Below are 16,400 nucleotides of genomic sequence, written 5' to 3' on the forward strand. Positions count from 1 at the left end.
GCACAAATCTTCATATCAAAACTGGGCAATATAACCCAGTAGGAGGAAAAGTGTCCTAAAAGCAAGTAAAAGAGACATCTCCATGTATCCCTGACTATTCTGGAACTCCTAGAACATGAATTTTGAAGACTTATACCTTTTGCTTAGCTTTTTAGAATCTGTATAAAACAATACCAACAATTTCTTAGTTTGAGAATAATTAAATCTTTCTCTCTTCTTAAAATGAAAACAGTATTTTTACTCATTGAATGAAACTATTAGCGTATTATCATGCTAGACTCATTAAAAGTAAGACTATATTCAGACTAAATATTTATTTATTGGCAATTGTATTTATATGCCATAAGAAATGACCTTAAAATTATCTATATGCTTAACAAAATTTCTGTGCTGTTTCTGAAAGGGCAAGGTAGCTTATTTTGCCTAGAAAGCCATATACTTTGACATTATTTTTCCAAGATGAGATTTTAAGCCAATGTCATTCAATCATTATATATTTAATCCATGAAGCTTTACCCAGGAGTCCAACTTCTGAAGTCTATGTGTGCATCTCACAGTTCATATTTAATCTAATTGAGGATTTCTTCAACAAGAAATAATTTATCTGAATGTAGAGTATATATTTCTTTACTGGATTTTAGCAGCTATATGTAGTGAAGGAGATCCTGTTCAGAAGGAAAGGTAAGGAGTGTCACTATTTAACAATACAAAAAGTGAGATGAAATATAAGACTATATAGTTATTAAATACATGAAAATGTGGATACAGCCTAAATTCTCAGTAAATGGAGGCAAAAAGACCTTTCCTACATAAACACTTCTATTACAATTGCAAGGAAAATTGCTCTGAAATGTTTTATGTGCCTGTCAATGGTTTGTGTGTTTAAGAGAACTGATAATAGTTAACTGATTGAGGAACTTTTCATGGGTTAAAGAAGTAATGAATTGCACTGTAGTCATAAAAAGGGCCTTGTGGATTACCAGGAATGAAAGAAAGGTAGGAAACAATATTTGTAAAAATTGACTTCCACAGAGTTTGTTCCTGATACTAAGCTAAATTATTCATCTTAATTTTTAGATATAAATCATATTCATAGGAGCTGTCTCTATAGAACAGTCTTCAAGCCATAAATATTGAGAGGAGGGAGAGAAAGTGATAGTGGGTATTTTCTACAGTCACTGTTAATGTATTCACGTGAACCAGAGGAAGGCTTTATCATTCCAGTGAGCTTCATTATTCCTATGGCACTGAGTCATTTGAGTCCTTGACATCTTTTTGCCCATGTCAAACAATAATTTACTCAGGACTTCATTCTGTACAAAAATTAAGTTAGGTACATAGTGATTTTATTGCTATCCAATTCTACTCTAGTATGCAGTACAAAATACTGAAACTTCTTGTTCTTGTCTAAATTTGTGCTCATTGACCAATCTTCTCTCAGTATTATTTTTTCTCAGCTTTCTCCTAACACCTGGTAGCTAGCACTCCACTATCAACTTCTATGAAATCAGTGGTTTTAGATTCACATAAAAATGGCTGGAAAACAGTTTGAATATTGTCACTACAATTAAATAATACATATGTTGAGTTGAAACATGTGCTATTAAACCTGATTTGATATTTAATACACAAATTAAAACATTTTACATGATAAAATATAGTTATTATTTTCCAGTAAAAAACTGTAAAGTCATAAGAAAACACTAAATCAAAGAAGGAATACTACTGATAGAGATTTCAAATGAGCTTGGAATAAACAAAGTAATCACTGTTCCAGCACTGTGGCAAGAAACTAGATATGGTACTAAAAAGTGAACTGATTCCTGACTCTGCTACTTTCTGTGAAAATTGAGACATTTTACTTGATGTATGTAAGATTTTCCTCCCTATGTTTCTATAATAATAGTAATAATAATAATAATAGTAATAGTAATAATAATAAAATGTAACATTTTATATTTGATACAAGATAATAAGCAGTGCAAGAGAGCTGATTTTGTTACTACCTCTTTCACAGATTTATGGCAACAAAAATGGGTAAATATAGGTTGCACATCAGCAGTCAGTGAAATTCGCTCCAAAATTTTCTTTAAAACAAAAATATTTACTATAGTTTGGGATTCATACTGAGACAGTTGAGTTTGCATCTTAGAAAAAATCAAATAGATTGATACATTTAGTTGTATGATGTCTCTGAAGTCAATCTAATTTTGTGAAAGGAAGCTTCCTTATAGTTACACAGGGAAAGGCCTAAAAACAAGTCTTGTTTTAGTTTATGATCAACAAATACACAAAGCATAAAAGCTAGGCATTTTCTTACAATGTCACATCTCTTTGTTGTAGTGTGCCTTTTGATTAGTGAATCAATGATTTCTTTCCTTTGCTGAATTTTCTCAAGTGAGCCATTTGATAAGGGCATGTTGACCTGACAATATAGTGGTGGGTTGCAGATTTTCTACTAAGCATGGTGGACTTAAGTATCAAATAAGAAAATATAACTGCTGAGAGAGAAAATGTAGAGAAAGAAGCAAATAACTTGTGCTGTGTTAAGACAGTAGTGACATTTGGGGTATAAAAAAAGAACCCCAATAGCTAATCTGAAATGTATTTGTTGTTGATTTTTAAATTTAATTTTATATTATTTTTATTTTGATAATTATATATATCTACAGACTGTATTGAAATCATATTCATCTTTCTATTGCCAAAATTTTTACCTTTTCTGTTCTTACTGACCCATTTCTTTCCAACTATTCTTATTCTTACCCTATGTCTTTGTTTGTGCATGAGTCTTCTATATGTAACCACATCTACTATGTGCTGGTGACTGTGATAGCTATGTCACATCCAGAAGGTAGTGCTATATAAGGTTCTTCTCTTTCTTATGATTCATAATTTTTTTGGCTTCTCTTCTATATGCCTCCTGGGCCTTAGATGGAATTTTATAGATGTTTATTTTAAGACTAAATGCTCAACAATCACTTATTCTTAGCATTTTCAACAGTTGCAAGTCAATGCATTAAATATGACACTCAAACAAAAACAAAATTTTCTAAATTAAGGTTCATATTAGCACTAGACTATAGGTATAAACATAAATATTTAGGAGACATTTTGGTTACATATCCATTTAGTGAAACATTGGAAATATATACTCCCAGAGGACCTGTTACCGATACAGCTATATGGTTTTTTATTACATATAAAAAATACCTTAAGACTATAAACCAGGTTTAAAGTATGAAGTGTATTAGACCTCAAACTCAATCATAAATCAATGGCCATATCTATGACAGTTGCACCACTATTTCAACAGTGAGAACATATGCCTCAAAGTTTTCTGAATAAGATTGGTAATGATTTTCTCTATATACTCCATCCTCTATAAATTTCGTAACACTTTCTAACACTATGATTGCTAGTTGGCCAGTCATAAAGTTCAGTTCCATCTTGATTCCTCAAGATGTCCTGTACCCAGCATATGTTGTGTCTTTAGCAATAAGGTTTCACCATCTAATTCTGATGTATAACAAAGGCTGACAATATAAACTGTATTGATTGAAAACTTCTAGGTCTCCTTAGTCAACAACTCATAGGGAAATATACTATACCTAGAACTGGGATGTTTAAGAGCTAATAGCTTCTGAGATCAGTATTACCAAATTACTAAAACATTTCAGGTGTCTCTTGTAAATATTTTAAGTCATACTTTTACTTTGTGTAATAATAGGCTTCATGATATGTGTTTCTCTCCCTTTCTTCCCAAAGACATTATGCTGTACAGAAAGATTTCATGAATCATTTCTCACCCCCTGGCATCTACACGTATTTAATTTAACTTTAACACATACATCTAAAAATTTTGTATTTAGAAACCACACATGAGAAGAACATATCGTATTTATCTTTCTGGGACTAAGTTATCTCATTCAGTATAATTTTTCCACCTTCACCACTTTTCCTGAAATGTTCATTTTTATTTAGTATTTAACAGTATTCCATTTTATATGTATATTTACAACTTACTGTGTTCATTTAGTGTTGTGCTTAAGTGCATGTGTGGATTGTCCATAACTCTTCCAATAAGGATGGTGCCTAATAAAATTTCCCCTGACCACAAAGGCAAGTCAACTGATATTGTTATTATGCAGATTTTATTTGGGCAATCACATTATTATATTGCGTGGGTGTTGTTTCTCTGACATGCCTAGAAGACAGTATCTCACAACAGACATCCTATTCTGCTAGCTCTTACAATGTTTCTGCCTCCTTTTCCAAGATGTTCTCTATCTTAAGTGTAGGATTTATGTTGTGTCAGTTGGGGATAGGAACCTCACTATTGTTATTCTCTGCAATTTGACCAATTGTCAATCTTCATATTTTTCATCTATTACAAAAGAAGGTTCTTCAATAATGAGTTAAAGTTATACCTAACTGTAGAGACAAGGATAACTCGTTAGGAAACAAAGTATTCTGGTTTAAGAAGGGGCAAAAGTAGACTGTCTTCTAGGGTCAATGCCCTCTCCAGCCATAGGTACTTTGCTAGATTTACAGTGACAGATATGATTTCCCTCCTCTTGAGCAGTTTTTAAGTCTGATGTTATAGCTGCTGGTTATGCCCAAGATAAAAGTGTCACTATTGAATCATAGGAGGTATCTTGCTGGTTATTGTTGAGATTCTTAGGATTCTATAGAGGACTATCAGTTACCTTTCTCCTCTGATATCTTTCAGAGCTCCTTCTTGAACTATTAAAATAGTACCTGTAGAGAATTTTTAATCCAGCAACAAGGCTACTTTGGAAGGGCTCACATCCAAAGACCTAGGTCTGTGTGATCTGGCTGAAATACAGACATACCCTTAGTACACATTTTTAAGGACTCTGACTGGAATATGAATATGCCCTTGATACATACTTTTAATCTCTCTGGCTGGCATACAGACACACCTTTAGTACACACCTTTAATCCCAAACAGTTGTGTCTAATTTAAGGGCAAAGTGATGAATTAGAAAAAGATTTGACAGAATGAATCAGAGATAAGATATACTCAATTCTCAGGAGAACAGACAAGAAAGAGAGACTACTTAAAAACAATGAAGAGTGAGTCAGGATTAGAGGGAAGTTCAGTGAGTACAATTCAGTTGAGTTCAGCCAATGCTGTGCAGTTCAGTTGAATCAATTTAGTTCAGTGCAGTTTGGTACAATTCAATTAAATGCAGTTGAATTCAGTTGAGTTTGTACAGTTCCATTCAGTTTGGTTCAGTTTGTGCAGACAATGCAGTTCAGTTTGTGAAGTTCAGTGACAGGTATTTCATGCATTACAATTCAGTGAGAAGCTGAGAGAAACTGTTTTGTATCAGTCAGCTTGGAGAGGAAATTTGCACCAGAACAGTTAAGTTGAACCAGCTAGCCAGATTCAGAAAGAACTAGAAAGGGTAAGTTTATTCAGCAATAAGTCTCTGAGAAGGCAATTTTATCTGGCAAAAAAAGAGTTACTTTTAAAGTACCTAGGTAAGGGGCTTCAAGGCCAATTATAACTTAATTTCTTAATTTCCCAAGTCCTAAATTTGAAATGTGTTGTGTCTTCAGCAATAAGTCTTGTCTTTAAGTTTGGAGAAAAAAGCAAGGGGAATGACAATAGACTTTATTGTTTGGGGGAATCCCTTAGACTCTTCTACCAACTCTAAAAGAGGTTTCCTAAGCTTAGAACTACCTGCCACCCCCAATGATATACTTTGATGGATATTCTCATTCAAACTATTACTTGTGACTTATGGTTGGTTTTTTCTTTCTTTCAGTTTTTAATAGTCTTTCTTATGCCATGGAATTTTTTTTCTTATTTTGTCTATTTAGTGTTCTCTGTGATTCTTATATTTTTTATCAGTATCACTTTTCTGAATCGGGCTAAGTATTCTTAGATGATTACATTAGAGACCAAGTCTATGTCATTGAACTGAAATTATTCTTCTGTGCCTACAACTCATAGCTTTGATATCTTTATGGTGTTCCTAAATTCCTACATACTCCTTTTTTTGTATTTAACTATCTACTTGAGTAGTTCAGTTCCTCTACTTTATCTTCACATCCTGCTACTCTATGCTTTACTCACTTGATGTTTCTGTCAAAGATTTACCTGAGTTTTCAAATTGAGTTATTAAATATTTCAGTTCCATCTTTATTTTAGCTTGAATTTCCTTTAGTATTTATTTCTCTTTAGTAAATTATGTTTTAAAAACCAGAATTGCTATCATCATATCATTCATCTGTATATTTATGTTTTCTTGGACTTACCCAAGAGTTTGTCCCTAAAATTTTTATATTCATGCCTTCTTTAAACTCATTGAAATTTTTGATCATGTTCATATTTTTTTACTGTTTAACTAGTGTCCTGGGTTCATGTAGATAATTCTCACAAGGAAACATTTATAAGACTAATGCACTTTTGGGGGAGTAAAGTAGGTCATATTGTTTGTTTTTTTTTCATTGTGGTCTAGGCATATGAACTTCTTTCATTGGTATGTGTCAGCTATGAGAGTCTAACTTGATTCCTTGAAATGGAAGTTAGGTTCTATTTTTGTTTTTGCTTAAGTTTGCTTGATTTCTGTTCGTATATGAAAAGTTGCTAGGTCAACCTCTTACATAGTCAGTAGTGAGATTTTAATGGAATGAGATTGAGGTGATTTCAATTTAGTAGTAACCCCAAAAATGTCCAAATGTGATTCCTGGCTATGTCTGCCTTGGCTAATATACAAGCTATACTCTCCAAGTTAGACCTGGAAGTTTAAGGATGGCACCTGGAGGCTAGGATCTGGATCACTCACTAGGCTGGGCTAGTGTACAAGGCTGTGTGCCTCAAGTTGGACCTTCTGGAAGTATAGGAATGATACAGGCAGATGATGAGCTTGTGCATTAGACTGGACTGGGTCGATGCAAAAAGTATAAACCCAGCTGATCCTGCTGGGGGTGGTACAGGTAGAGTAGTCTCTGTGAAACTCACCAGGACGGATCAGTTTGTATGCTGTGTGTCCTCTGCTAGACTTGGGAATATAGCCATTTGTAATTTTTCTTTTTCAAACTCTGTTCAGACTCATGGCTTGTTTGCAAATTTAATTTGGTTGTTTTCTTTGATATTGTTTGGGTTTTAAGTTCTCTGTAATTTTTAGATTTTAATTATATTAGGTATTTAGCAGAATTTCAGGTTTTCTGCTAAGGTTCTTGACCAATTTGGAGAGGATTTTTGTTTTTTTATTTTTTGTGTGTTGTTGTTGTTTTATTTTGTGCTTACATGTGAATTTCAGGAATAGGTTTTTTTTTCTATTTCTGTGAGTAGTGTTACTGGAATTTGTATTATGAAAATTATAAGGATGCAATATGAATTATAAGCTACTTCATGAATCTAAAGGAACAAAGACACCTGCTTTAATGAGTCATCTTGTCAGAAAGATACAAAGGCAGGCAGATTCCTAAATTCAAGGTCAGCCTTGGCTATGGCAAGTTTAGACACAGGTGTGCTAGAGTGTAGTTTCAGGACAGCATTCTACTCACCTAGCTTAGCATCTGTGCTTAGCAGAGACAGGCAGATCTCAGTATTCTTTTGTAATATTAAAAGAAAATGTGTGCTTGCTGCCTCCTAATAATTAAGGAGCTGGGGTCAACTGGATGCTAATTTATAGGATAATAAAAGGGAAATCTGTAATAAATGAGTGGATTGATATATAAAATAAAAGACTTATAGGCTTATGATCTGCAGGAGATGAGCTATCCAGAGAATTTCTCAACCTGAACAAAGACAGACAGAGAGAGAGAGAGAGAGAGAGAGAGAGAGAGAGAGAGAGAGAGAGAGAGAGAGAGATATTAGAAATCTCCAGAGGAAGCAGATCAGAGAGAGAGAGAGAAAAAACAGATCAGAGAAGAAAGAAAGCAAAACAGAGAGAAAACAGGCTGAAAAGCCATATGAACAGAATATAGGCCATCAGTTTGGACTCATGATTAGACTTCCAGTAGTTTGCTTTTGCTGCTTCCAGACAATCCTCTCAGAATCCCCCTCCAAGCCAAGGCTGGTCTTTGGTAGAATAAGAATCAAGTAAGCGGACATCTCCATATTGTTCTTGATTTTAGTGGAAATGGATTGTGTTTTGTGTATTTAGCCAGATGTTTACTGTAAGTTTGTCAAATAGCCTTTACTTGCCTCCTTAATCACTTTAGGAATTTTAATTTGTAGAGTTTTTATCTTTACAAAACCTTTTTTGGATCTTTTTAGATGATCACTAATTACTGTCTTTGAAACCATTTATGTTGTGAATTAATCAACTGATTTATGCATGTTGAACAATCTCTGTGTCTCTGAAATAGGGAGAACTTGATCATGGTAGATAGCTGTGTGTGTGTGTGTGTCTGTGTCTGTGTGTGTCTGTGTGTATGTGCATGAGTACACACACATATATATGCCATGCTTATTATCAGTATTGTTTCTTCCTTTACTTTTACATTTTAATTAAAATGTAATTAAATTACTTTCTTCCATTTATTCTTTCCAGACCCTCCTGTATCCCTTTGGTCTAAGTCATCCAATATTTCCTCAACCTCAAATAGATAACAAAAATTAGATATCAAATATTTTGATAATTTTTATACACACACAGACACACAAAAATATAAATACAACCTGCTGAATCCATTTTTACTGTTTATGTGTATGTAGTTTCAGGACATACTATTTCTACACCCTCCCATGTTTTGAATAATGACATGAAACCTTTATATTTATCAATAAGTGTCTTGCTTTATAGTTGGTGGCTTTCTGATCTATTCTAAAACACCTATGCCAGCCTGAACTACTTACCATCCATTTCCCAGCCACGTGCTATTTTGGTCTTGCTCTGGCACCTTCTTCTTTATTCATTCACATCCTCATGGCAACTTCCCTCTTGCCCAACTGAGATTCCCTCCCCTCCTTGCAATCAGAGCACTGAAGTTCCTTCTTATCATTTTCTTCCCAACTATAAGTTGATCAGCTCTTTACTGACCAATCAAAAGATGATGAAGAACAATCTTTTACAAAATGCTGAGTCAGGAAATGCTTCATAATACTGTTAATACCAAGTCCAATAGCCAACAGACCTCTGGGGTACAGAAGTTAGCATTCAAATACACAGTCCATAAAAAAGTCCCACAGCACTCTTTTGTATTGGATAACCAATTATGGGTTTTATCCTTGGGAGGTGTTAATTCTACTTTCCCCATTCACTAGTTACCTACAGGTTTGTTGTTGCTTTGGTTTTGTCTAGCAGTGGGACCCCGTAAGATCTTGTTCCCTTTCTTCATTATTATATTGTGAAATGATCTTATATTTAGCTGAAAATAAGTTGTTTATAATTTCTGTGTCTTTATCATGAAGATTTTTATAGTTTTCATTGTTATTATGCCTTTATCTGGTTTTGGTATCAAAATAATCATAGCCCCATTAAAAGACATTGGAAATATTCTTTCTTTTCCTTAATTTATAGAATAATTTGATAATCTCCAGTTTTAACTATTCTTTAAAGATCCCATAGAAATTGATAGAAAAATCCATCTGGATTGGGGCTTTTAGTCAGGAAACTTATTAACTGTGTTAATAGCATTGCTTGTTATATGTCTATTTAAATTTTATCAAAACTTGATAAAATTTTGATATGTTGCATACACCTGAAAATTTACCTACTTTTTCAGATTTTACAATTTGGTGTGGTATATGATTTTAATATATGTTCTTATGATACTCTGAATTTCATTAATATATGTGACATCTTCCTAATGACTAATTATTAGTTTTGATCCTTTGATTACTTTAGAAATGGTTGATCAATTTTTTTATATTTTTGAAGACTCATGTGATATGATCTATTTTAGAATAGAACTACTGAGAACAATGTTAATTTTGTCACATTTGAATGAAATATTCTGTAGATATCTGTTAATACTATTTGATCTATATCATACTTAATTTTCTGTTGATGTGATAATATACCATGACCATGACAAATTATAAAAGAAGTTTGGTCTGATACAATTTACCAGATTTTTCTTTATTATTTTGGTAATGAATTGTTCATAAATTGTTCACTATACTTGACATTTTCACACATAAATGTAATTTTTGTTGATATAGTATTCGTCAAACATTGTTTGAAAATTTCTAAGCTGAGTGGAAAATGAAAATATATTCATAATTTTTCTAATTAATCAAAACCTATGAGATACTAGCTGACTAAATATTTATTATATTCACTGTTTGTCTCAGTGTTTCCATTGCTGTTAAGAGACACTTTGACTAAGGTAGTTCTTGTAAAGAACAACATTTAATTGGGGCTGGCTTACAGGTTCAGAGATTTAGTCTATCATCATCAAGGTTGGAACATGGCAGGATTAAGGCAGCCATGGTGCAAGAGGAGCTAAGAGTTCTATATCTCCATCCAAAGACAGATAGAATACTGACTTCCAGGAAGCTAAGATGATGGTTTTAAAGCCCAGACCCATAGTGCCATGCCTACTCCAACAAGGCTACATCTTCCCCAACATGGTCACACTTTCTAATAGTGTCAATCCCTGGGCAAAGCATATACAAACCATTACAGTGGTGAATAACCTAAAACTTCTGTATAATAGCAGTCAAACTATTTTACAAACTGGGATAGTTTTAGAGTAATATGAAAATTCAGTGCTTCCTTTGTAAAGCATCAGAGTTTAGTAAATGCTTTCTAATTTCACTTGCTGTGTAATAAATTCAGTTGCAATTTTTATTGTCCTCCCACTTTGGTGAATAAATTCTTTCCCAAATATAACTGCATTTAGCATTAACATCTCCTTGTTAGTCCAGCAAGGAACTTCCTAAATGCACTGTTAGTCATCCTCTCAGAAAGATGAAATTTCACAATTTGACTTAAAAATCACCATTTACAGATCCATGTCCTCATTGCTCAGATATTTAATTAGGTGCTTACTTGAGACAGAATTGATTTTTCTTGCTCATTAATGGTGTTGAACTTGAAGAGTTTCTTTCTGCCTTTGCTTCTCACAACACCTCAAATTAAATTCTACTAAAAAATTAAACAGACGAGAAACAGTGATGTCTCACCTACTTTTTCCAGTGTCATTTTTAAAACATCAAATAATGAGTAAGTTTTAAATTAAAACCAAGAATTTGGTACAGTAACTTTATGGAAAACCTATACTACAATTAGTCTTTTGACTCTTTTCATGGTTTGTCTAGCTTTTGATAAGGATAAATCAGCTCCAACATAGAGAAGATAATTGGTAACCTTTGGTTCCGTGAGGCTATCATAGAAAGTTGATTGCTTAGGTATGGCATATTTCTAATATCTTTCATCTGTATCACAAAATATAAGCACATGTAAATTGCACAAACTTATTTTAACAACTGAGCATTGTAAATTTTGTCTTCATTGGACTCTTAATGCTTATTCCTGGGACCTAATATCATTAAATTTATAGTGTGTTTTATGTTGTTACAGTTTATAAGATTCTACATATTTATATGCTTAATTCTTTGACTAGAGTTTGATAAGCTCAGTAATAGATGAATAAAATATGCCACACATTGTTTTAATTTAAGAGCTTGCCACGTGGAATTAAACTTTTGATGCTTACCTGTAAAACTGAAACCATGATGACAATATATGGAGTAAAATTTTCAATAATAAAAGAAACATTAAAAGAGAAGCTCTAGCCAATCAATTATTTAATGGTGCAGCACCTTGGGATTTATAACAAAAGACATGAGTTAGCAGAATAGAAAATAAAAATGAAATAGATTGTTTGAGGAACTGAAGTACCAAAGATCTTTGAAAGTATCCCCCAAAGAAGGAAAATTTCATAAGAGAATAAAAATGACTATTGTTGTGGTTTATGACCCAAATGTCAGCAAATATTAGCAGTTTTACATTTCTCTTGGAGTCACATAGCCTCTTTGAAGTAGTGTGATGAAGCTGACAGCCAAGTTGACTGAGGACTCCAGAGACCAACATTCTATTTCTTCACCAGCTTTTTTTCAACAGAGTCATTTTCCCTGTCTCTGTATAAGATTCTTGTTAAATAGGCTCAAAAACAAATGTTTCTACATCATAATGAATTGTATAAAATACCTAGTACTCTTCCATGAGTAGAATTCTTTATATCATTGGCATCAATGTTAAAATGTTTCTGTAATACTTCTTAAATATTTTACAAATTAAAAAAAAACAAGCTCCTTAGCAATGATACAGTCTAGGTGTCTTGAAATGGGTTCGTTTTCTCTTCCAGTTAAAGAACTAAAAGTCAGGAAAAAATCAGAAGCCCAGTACTAGAGAGAATCAGAAGTTGAAGGAAGTTGTTTTCTTTTTGGGGGACAATGATCAGGGATCAGGGTGAGGAAATGTATGAACACACCAGACAAACAAACAAACAAACAAAAAGACTGAAAAGCTGAGCAGGGTCTCTCTCTCTCTCTCTCTCTCTCTCTCTCTCTCTCTCTCTCTCTCTTTCTCTCTCTCTCACCATTGTTGGGCTGGGGATTTTAAAGCTCCTGAAGAGTTTTTCTCCCCTACTTTAGAATTGATCAGTTTGAAGACAGGGTGTTTTTATTGGTGCACAACTATGGTATGATATGTAGTAATCATGTCTTGAACTTATTGAGCAGGTCCATCAGTGGGGGGGTATGCTGGTGGGATACAAAAGCCTACAAGGTCTTTGCTTTAAGTCAAGAGGTTGAGGAAGAACATGGCCCATTGGAAGTTCTGCTGCTGTTATTACCTAGCCATGGGCCCTTTCCTTATCTGTTTGTCTAATAGGGAATCTGTGTAACTCCTAGTCTCTCAGGTACCTGTCTTGGCACTGTTCACAATTTGAGCTGGATAATCTACTGTGTTGGGATTAGAAGTCACGTTATTTAGTATCTTTTGAAGAATATTTACTCAGGAACCCTGCTCACTTTTTTGAGCCAATTTTTCTTGTTATAAAATTCTCAATGCTTCTCTGCGATATTGAGACAGTATAAGGTATGTAGAGTGTAATTGTATCCTATTCTGTGGGATCTATCTTCATTGTGCCAAATTTTTCCTTGTGACTGCTGAAAAGTTTTTTGGTTTTATATAATCTTAGTTTTATTTTAATCGTCTATGCTTATTTGGACATTTCTAAAAGTTTGGAATACATGAGATGAAGTCCTTGTTCTAATCTTCTGAATGATGATATCTCATTTTCCAAACACTGTTTACTGTCATCTCTTGGTTGTGTTGTGAAAAATCCAAAGACCAGAAAGACATGGACTTAATTTTGGGACCTCTGTACTGCTTCATTTATCGATCTGATTCACTCCAACAGACTAGTGCTGGTTTGATTATAAATGGTTTGAAGAAAGGTAATATGATATCTTTGGCACTATTATTTTTATTCAAGAGGACTTTTAATTATTTGAGGTCTTTTTGTGGTTGTATATGAATTTATATGACATTTTTTGAGAAAAATGATATGAAATTTTACAGGGTATGCACTGAATTTAGAAATTCACTTGTATAGTACTGATAATTTAACAATATTAATTATTGCAATCTATGAACAGTGTAGTACAGTAATTCTCTTCTGTGGGTTGTAGCCTCACTGGCAAATCTCTACCTCCAAAAATATTTACATTATAGTTCAAAATGTTAGCAAATTTACAATTATGGAATAGCAACAATAATAGTTTTATGGTTGGGGTCATAAAAACATGAGGAACTCTATTTGAGGGTTGCAACTTTAGAAAGATTGAGTACCACTAGGTAGTTTTCTGATTATTGTTAAACCTTTCATTTCATCCATGAATGTTTTATATTTTAAAGGTTTTAGCTAGTGGCTGTGCCTCAATAAATCAAATGAGAGTAATCCAAATATTTATCCTCTTTCCTCAAGTGTATTCCAATAAGTTTTGGGGAAAGGAAAGCTAATTTTAGGAGAGATAAGCCTAAAAATGAGGTGGATTAAAGTCTCATGCCAACTTCATTCAGAGAATCAGGCAATTTATATTCTTAAGGGTAGGCAAAATGCACATGAGTTTAGGCTAGATACAGTCACAAGGGCAGACTGTACTTGGAAATAATTTTTAGTAACAAAAGTAAATTATAATATGTAATCAGAGGCAAACCTACTTCTATTATTACACTTGGGTAGAGAAAAACAGTACAATTCTGGAACAAACCCATGTTAGGAAGAAACAGAGGTTACAAGCCTCTTGTCTTGCTTATTTGGAGGTTTCTCACAAGCTCTCAAAAATCTCACACAGCTTCATTCATTGACAGTGTTATATTTTTATGGAGTTCAGTAAAGTATACACATCTTTACCATTATTCTTGATATAATTGCTTATATTTTTAGAACCATATTATTAACGTAAATAAATATTTTAACCAAAATATTTAAATGTTTATTAACTCAAATAATCTCTCCACCAAACCTTTTTTACCCAGAAACTATGTTCCAGTGTTTTATAAGTGGCATATCCTTTTGTTCCACAGATAGTTAAATTATTTCTAAATGTTTTACCACATCATTAGAAATCGCATTTGTATTTGGACAAAATTGATCTTTTAAGGAGAAAATTATTTGTTTCCACGTTAACAAAACATTAGCCATTCAAACTACATTTGAATGAGGATGTTGACTGACACAGAACCCGAAAACTTTTGGTGGACAGCAAAACTCTAGAAACAGAGACCTCCTAGGAACAGTTATCCTTGTATATAGAAGAATATTATTTTTGAAAAAAAATATAGGGAAGTTACATCTAAGGCTTATTTTATGATTTTCATTATATATCAGTCTGAATATTCAAAACTCAGAAACAAGATAAAATGCCAATTAGTAATGGGATAATTGATGGATACCTTATTTATTTTATACTCTTGTGCTTATCTCAAATAACAAATTAAATTAAACTAATAAATGCAGGATGAAAAAGGGAACCATTGATGTAGTAATTAATATTAAATACTGGTCTACCAGTGAATAAGAATTTTGACATCACTAAAGTATGATTCAGATAATTATTGATTCTAGACAGTCTTTTTGTTAATATAAGCATGTAATCAAGTCTGTTGACTTTGTCTATGATTGATAAAAGGAATAAGTCCAAACAAAATATTAGTTTAGTGAATGAAATCCATGTTGAGTTGACAAGTATCTTCAGTCACAGTATTGGGACTTGATTTTTCAGATTCTTATAAGGTAAGTTTAGTAATCAGCCATATTTTAAGAGCTCTGGGATAATTTTCAATAAATATGGAGTATCAGTGATTGTTTTTCATGAGGAAAGATTAAAAATAATGGAGAGATTCCTTGCCACATAAAATAATGCTTCATTAAGTAGTTTAGTTTTAGCATAATTAGAGAGGTTTAGCTTAAATAAAGAATGTAGTCAATTAAAGACAAATTTACCAAAATAACCAAGCACCATTTATTGTGTCTGCAAAGATATTCCGGATCAAGCCAACCATTGGTCTGAGCATGGGATCCCCAATGGAGGAGTTAGAGAAAGGACTGAAGGAGCTGAAGGGGTTTGTAACTCCATAGGAAGAACAACAATACCAACCAATCAGACTCCCCAAAGCTCTCAGGGACTAAAGCACCAATCAAAGAGTTCATGGCTCCAGCTGCATATGTAGCAGAGGATGGCCTTGTTGGGCATCAATGGAAGGAGAGGCCCTTGATCTTGTGAAGGCTCTATGCCCCAGTGTAGGGGAATGCCAGGGTGGGGTGGTGAGAGGGGATGGGCAAGTGGGGGAACATCCTTATTAAAGCAGGGGGAGGGGGATGGGATAGGAGGTTTCTAGGGGTGAACCGGGAAAAGTGATAACATTTGAAATGTAAATAAACAAAGTATCCAATAAAAAAATTAAAAAACAAGAAGAAGGAGGAGGAGGAGGAAGAGGAGGAAGAGAAAGTAATATATATATAAATGACTAGTTAGTATAGTTTCACCTTGTTCTTGGAAAGCTTAGTGCAATTGCTTCTCTATGCCCTGTACATTCTTATTCAGAGACTTCCCATCCAACATTCCTGGAGAGTTTTTGACCTTGAAAAACATACATTTTATTGACTGCATTTCTTTCAGTCATACTGTGGATGTGACATGCAGACTGTTTTTATAAGTGCTATGAGTGTAGAATGGGGCTTCCCCGACACTGCCTTCTAACATTCTCTCTTATCTGCATGCCTTAGAATAAGATGTTTATGGCTCATGTTTAACTTTGTTTGATTAAATTGTACTTTGCAATATTAAGGATACACATTAAGTACTAACATAAGGAAAACAGCCTGCTTCTTCTGCATCCTACCTGAAAGCCATTGTCACATTCTCTGTGTGCTATGAACAGGGCAGACTTATCCCT

This window comes from Grammomys surdaster, unplaced genomic scaffold (genome assembly GCF_004785775.1).
Source record: "Grammomys surdaster isolate TR1022 unplaced genomic scaffold, NIH_TR_1.0 125749, whole genome shotgun sequence".
Lineage (NCBI taxonomy): Eukaryota > Metazoa > Chordata > Mammalia > Rodentia > Muridae > Grammomys > Grammomys surdaster.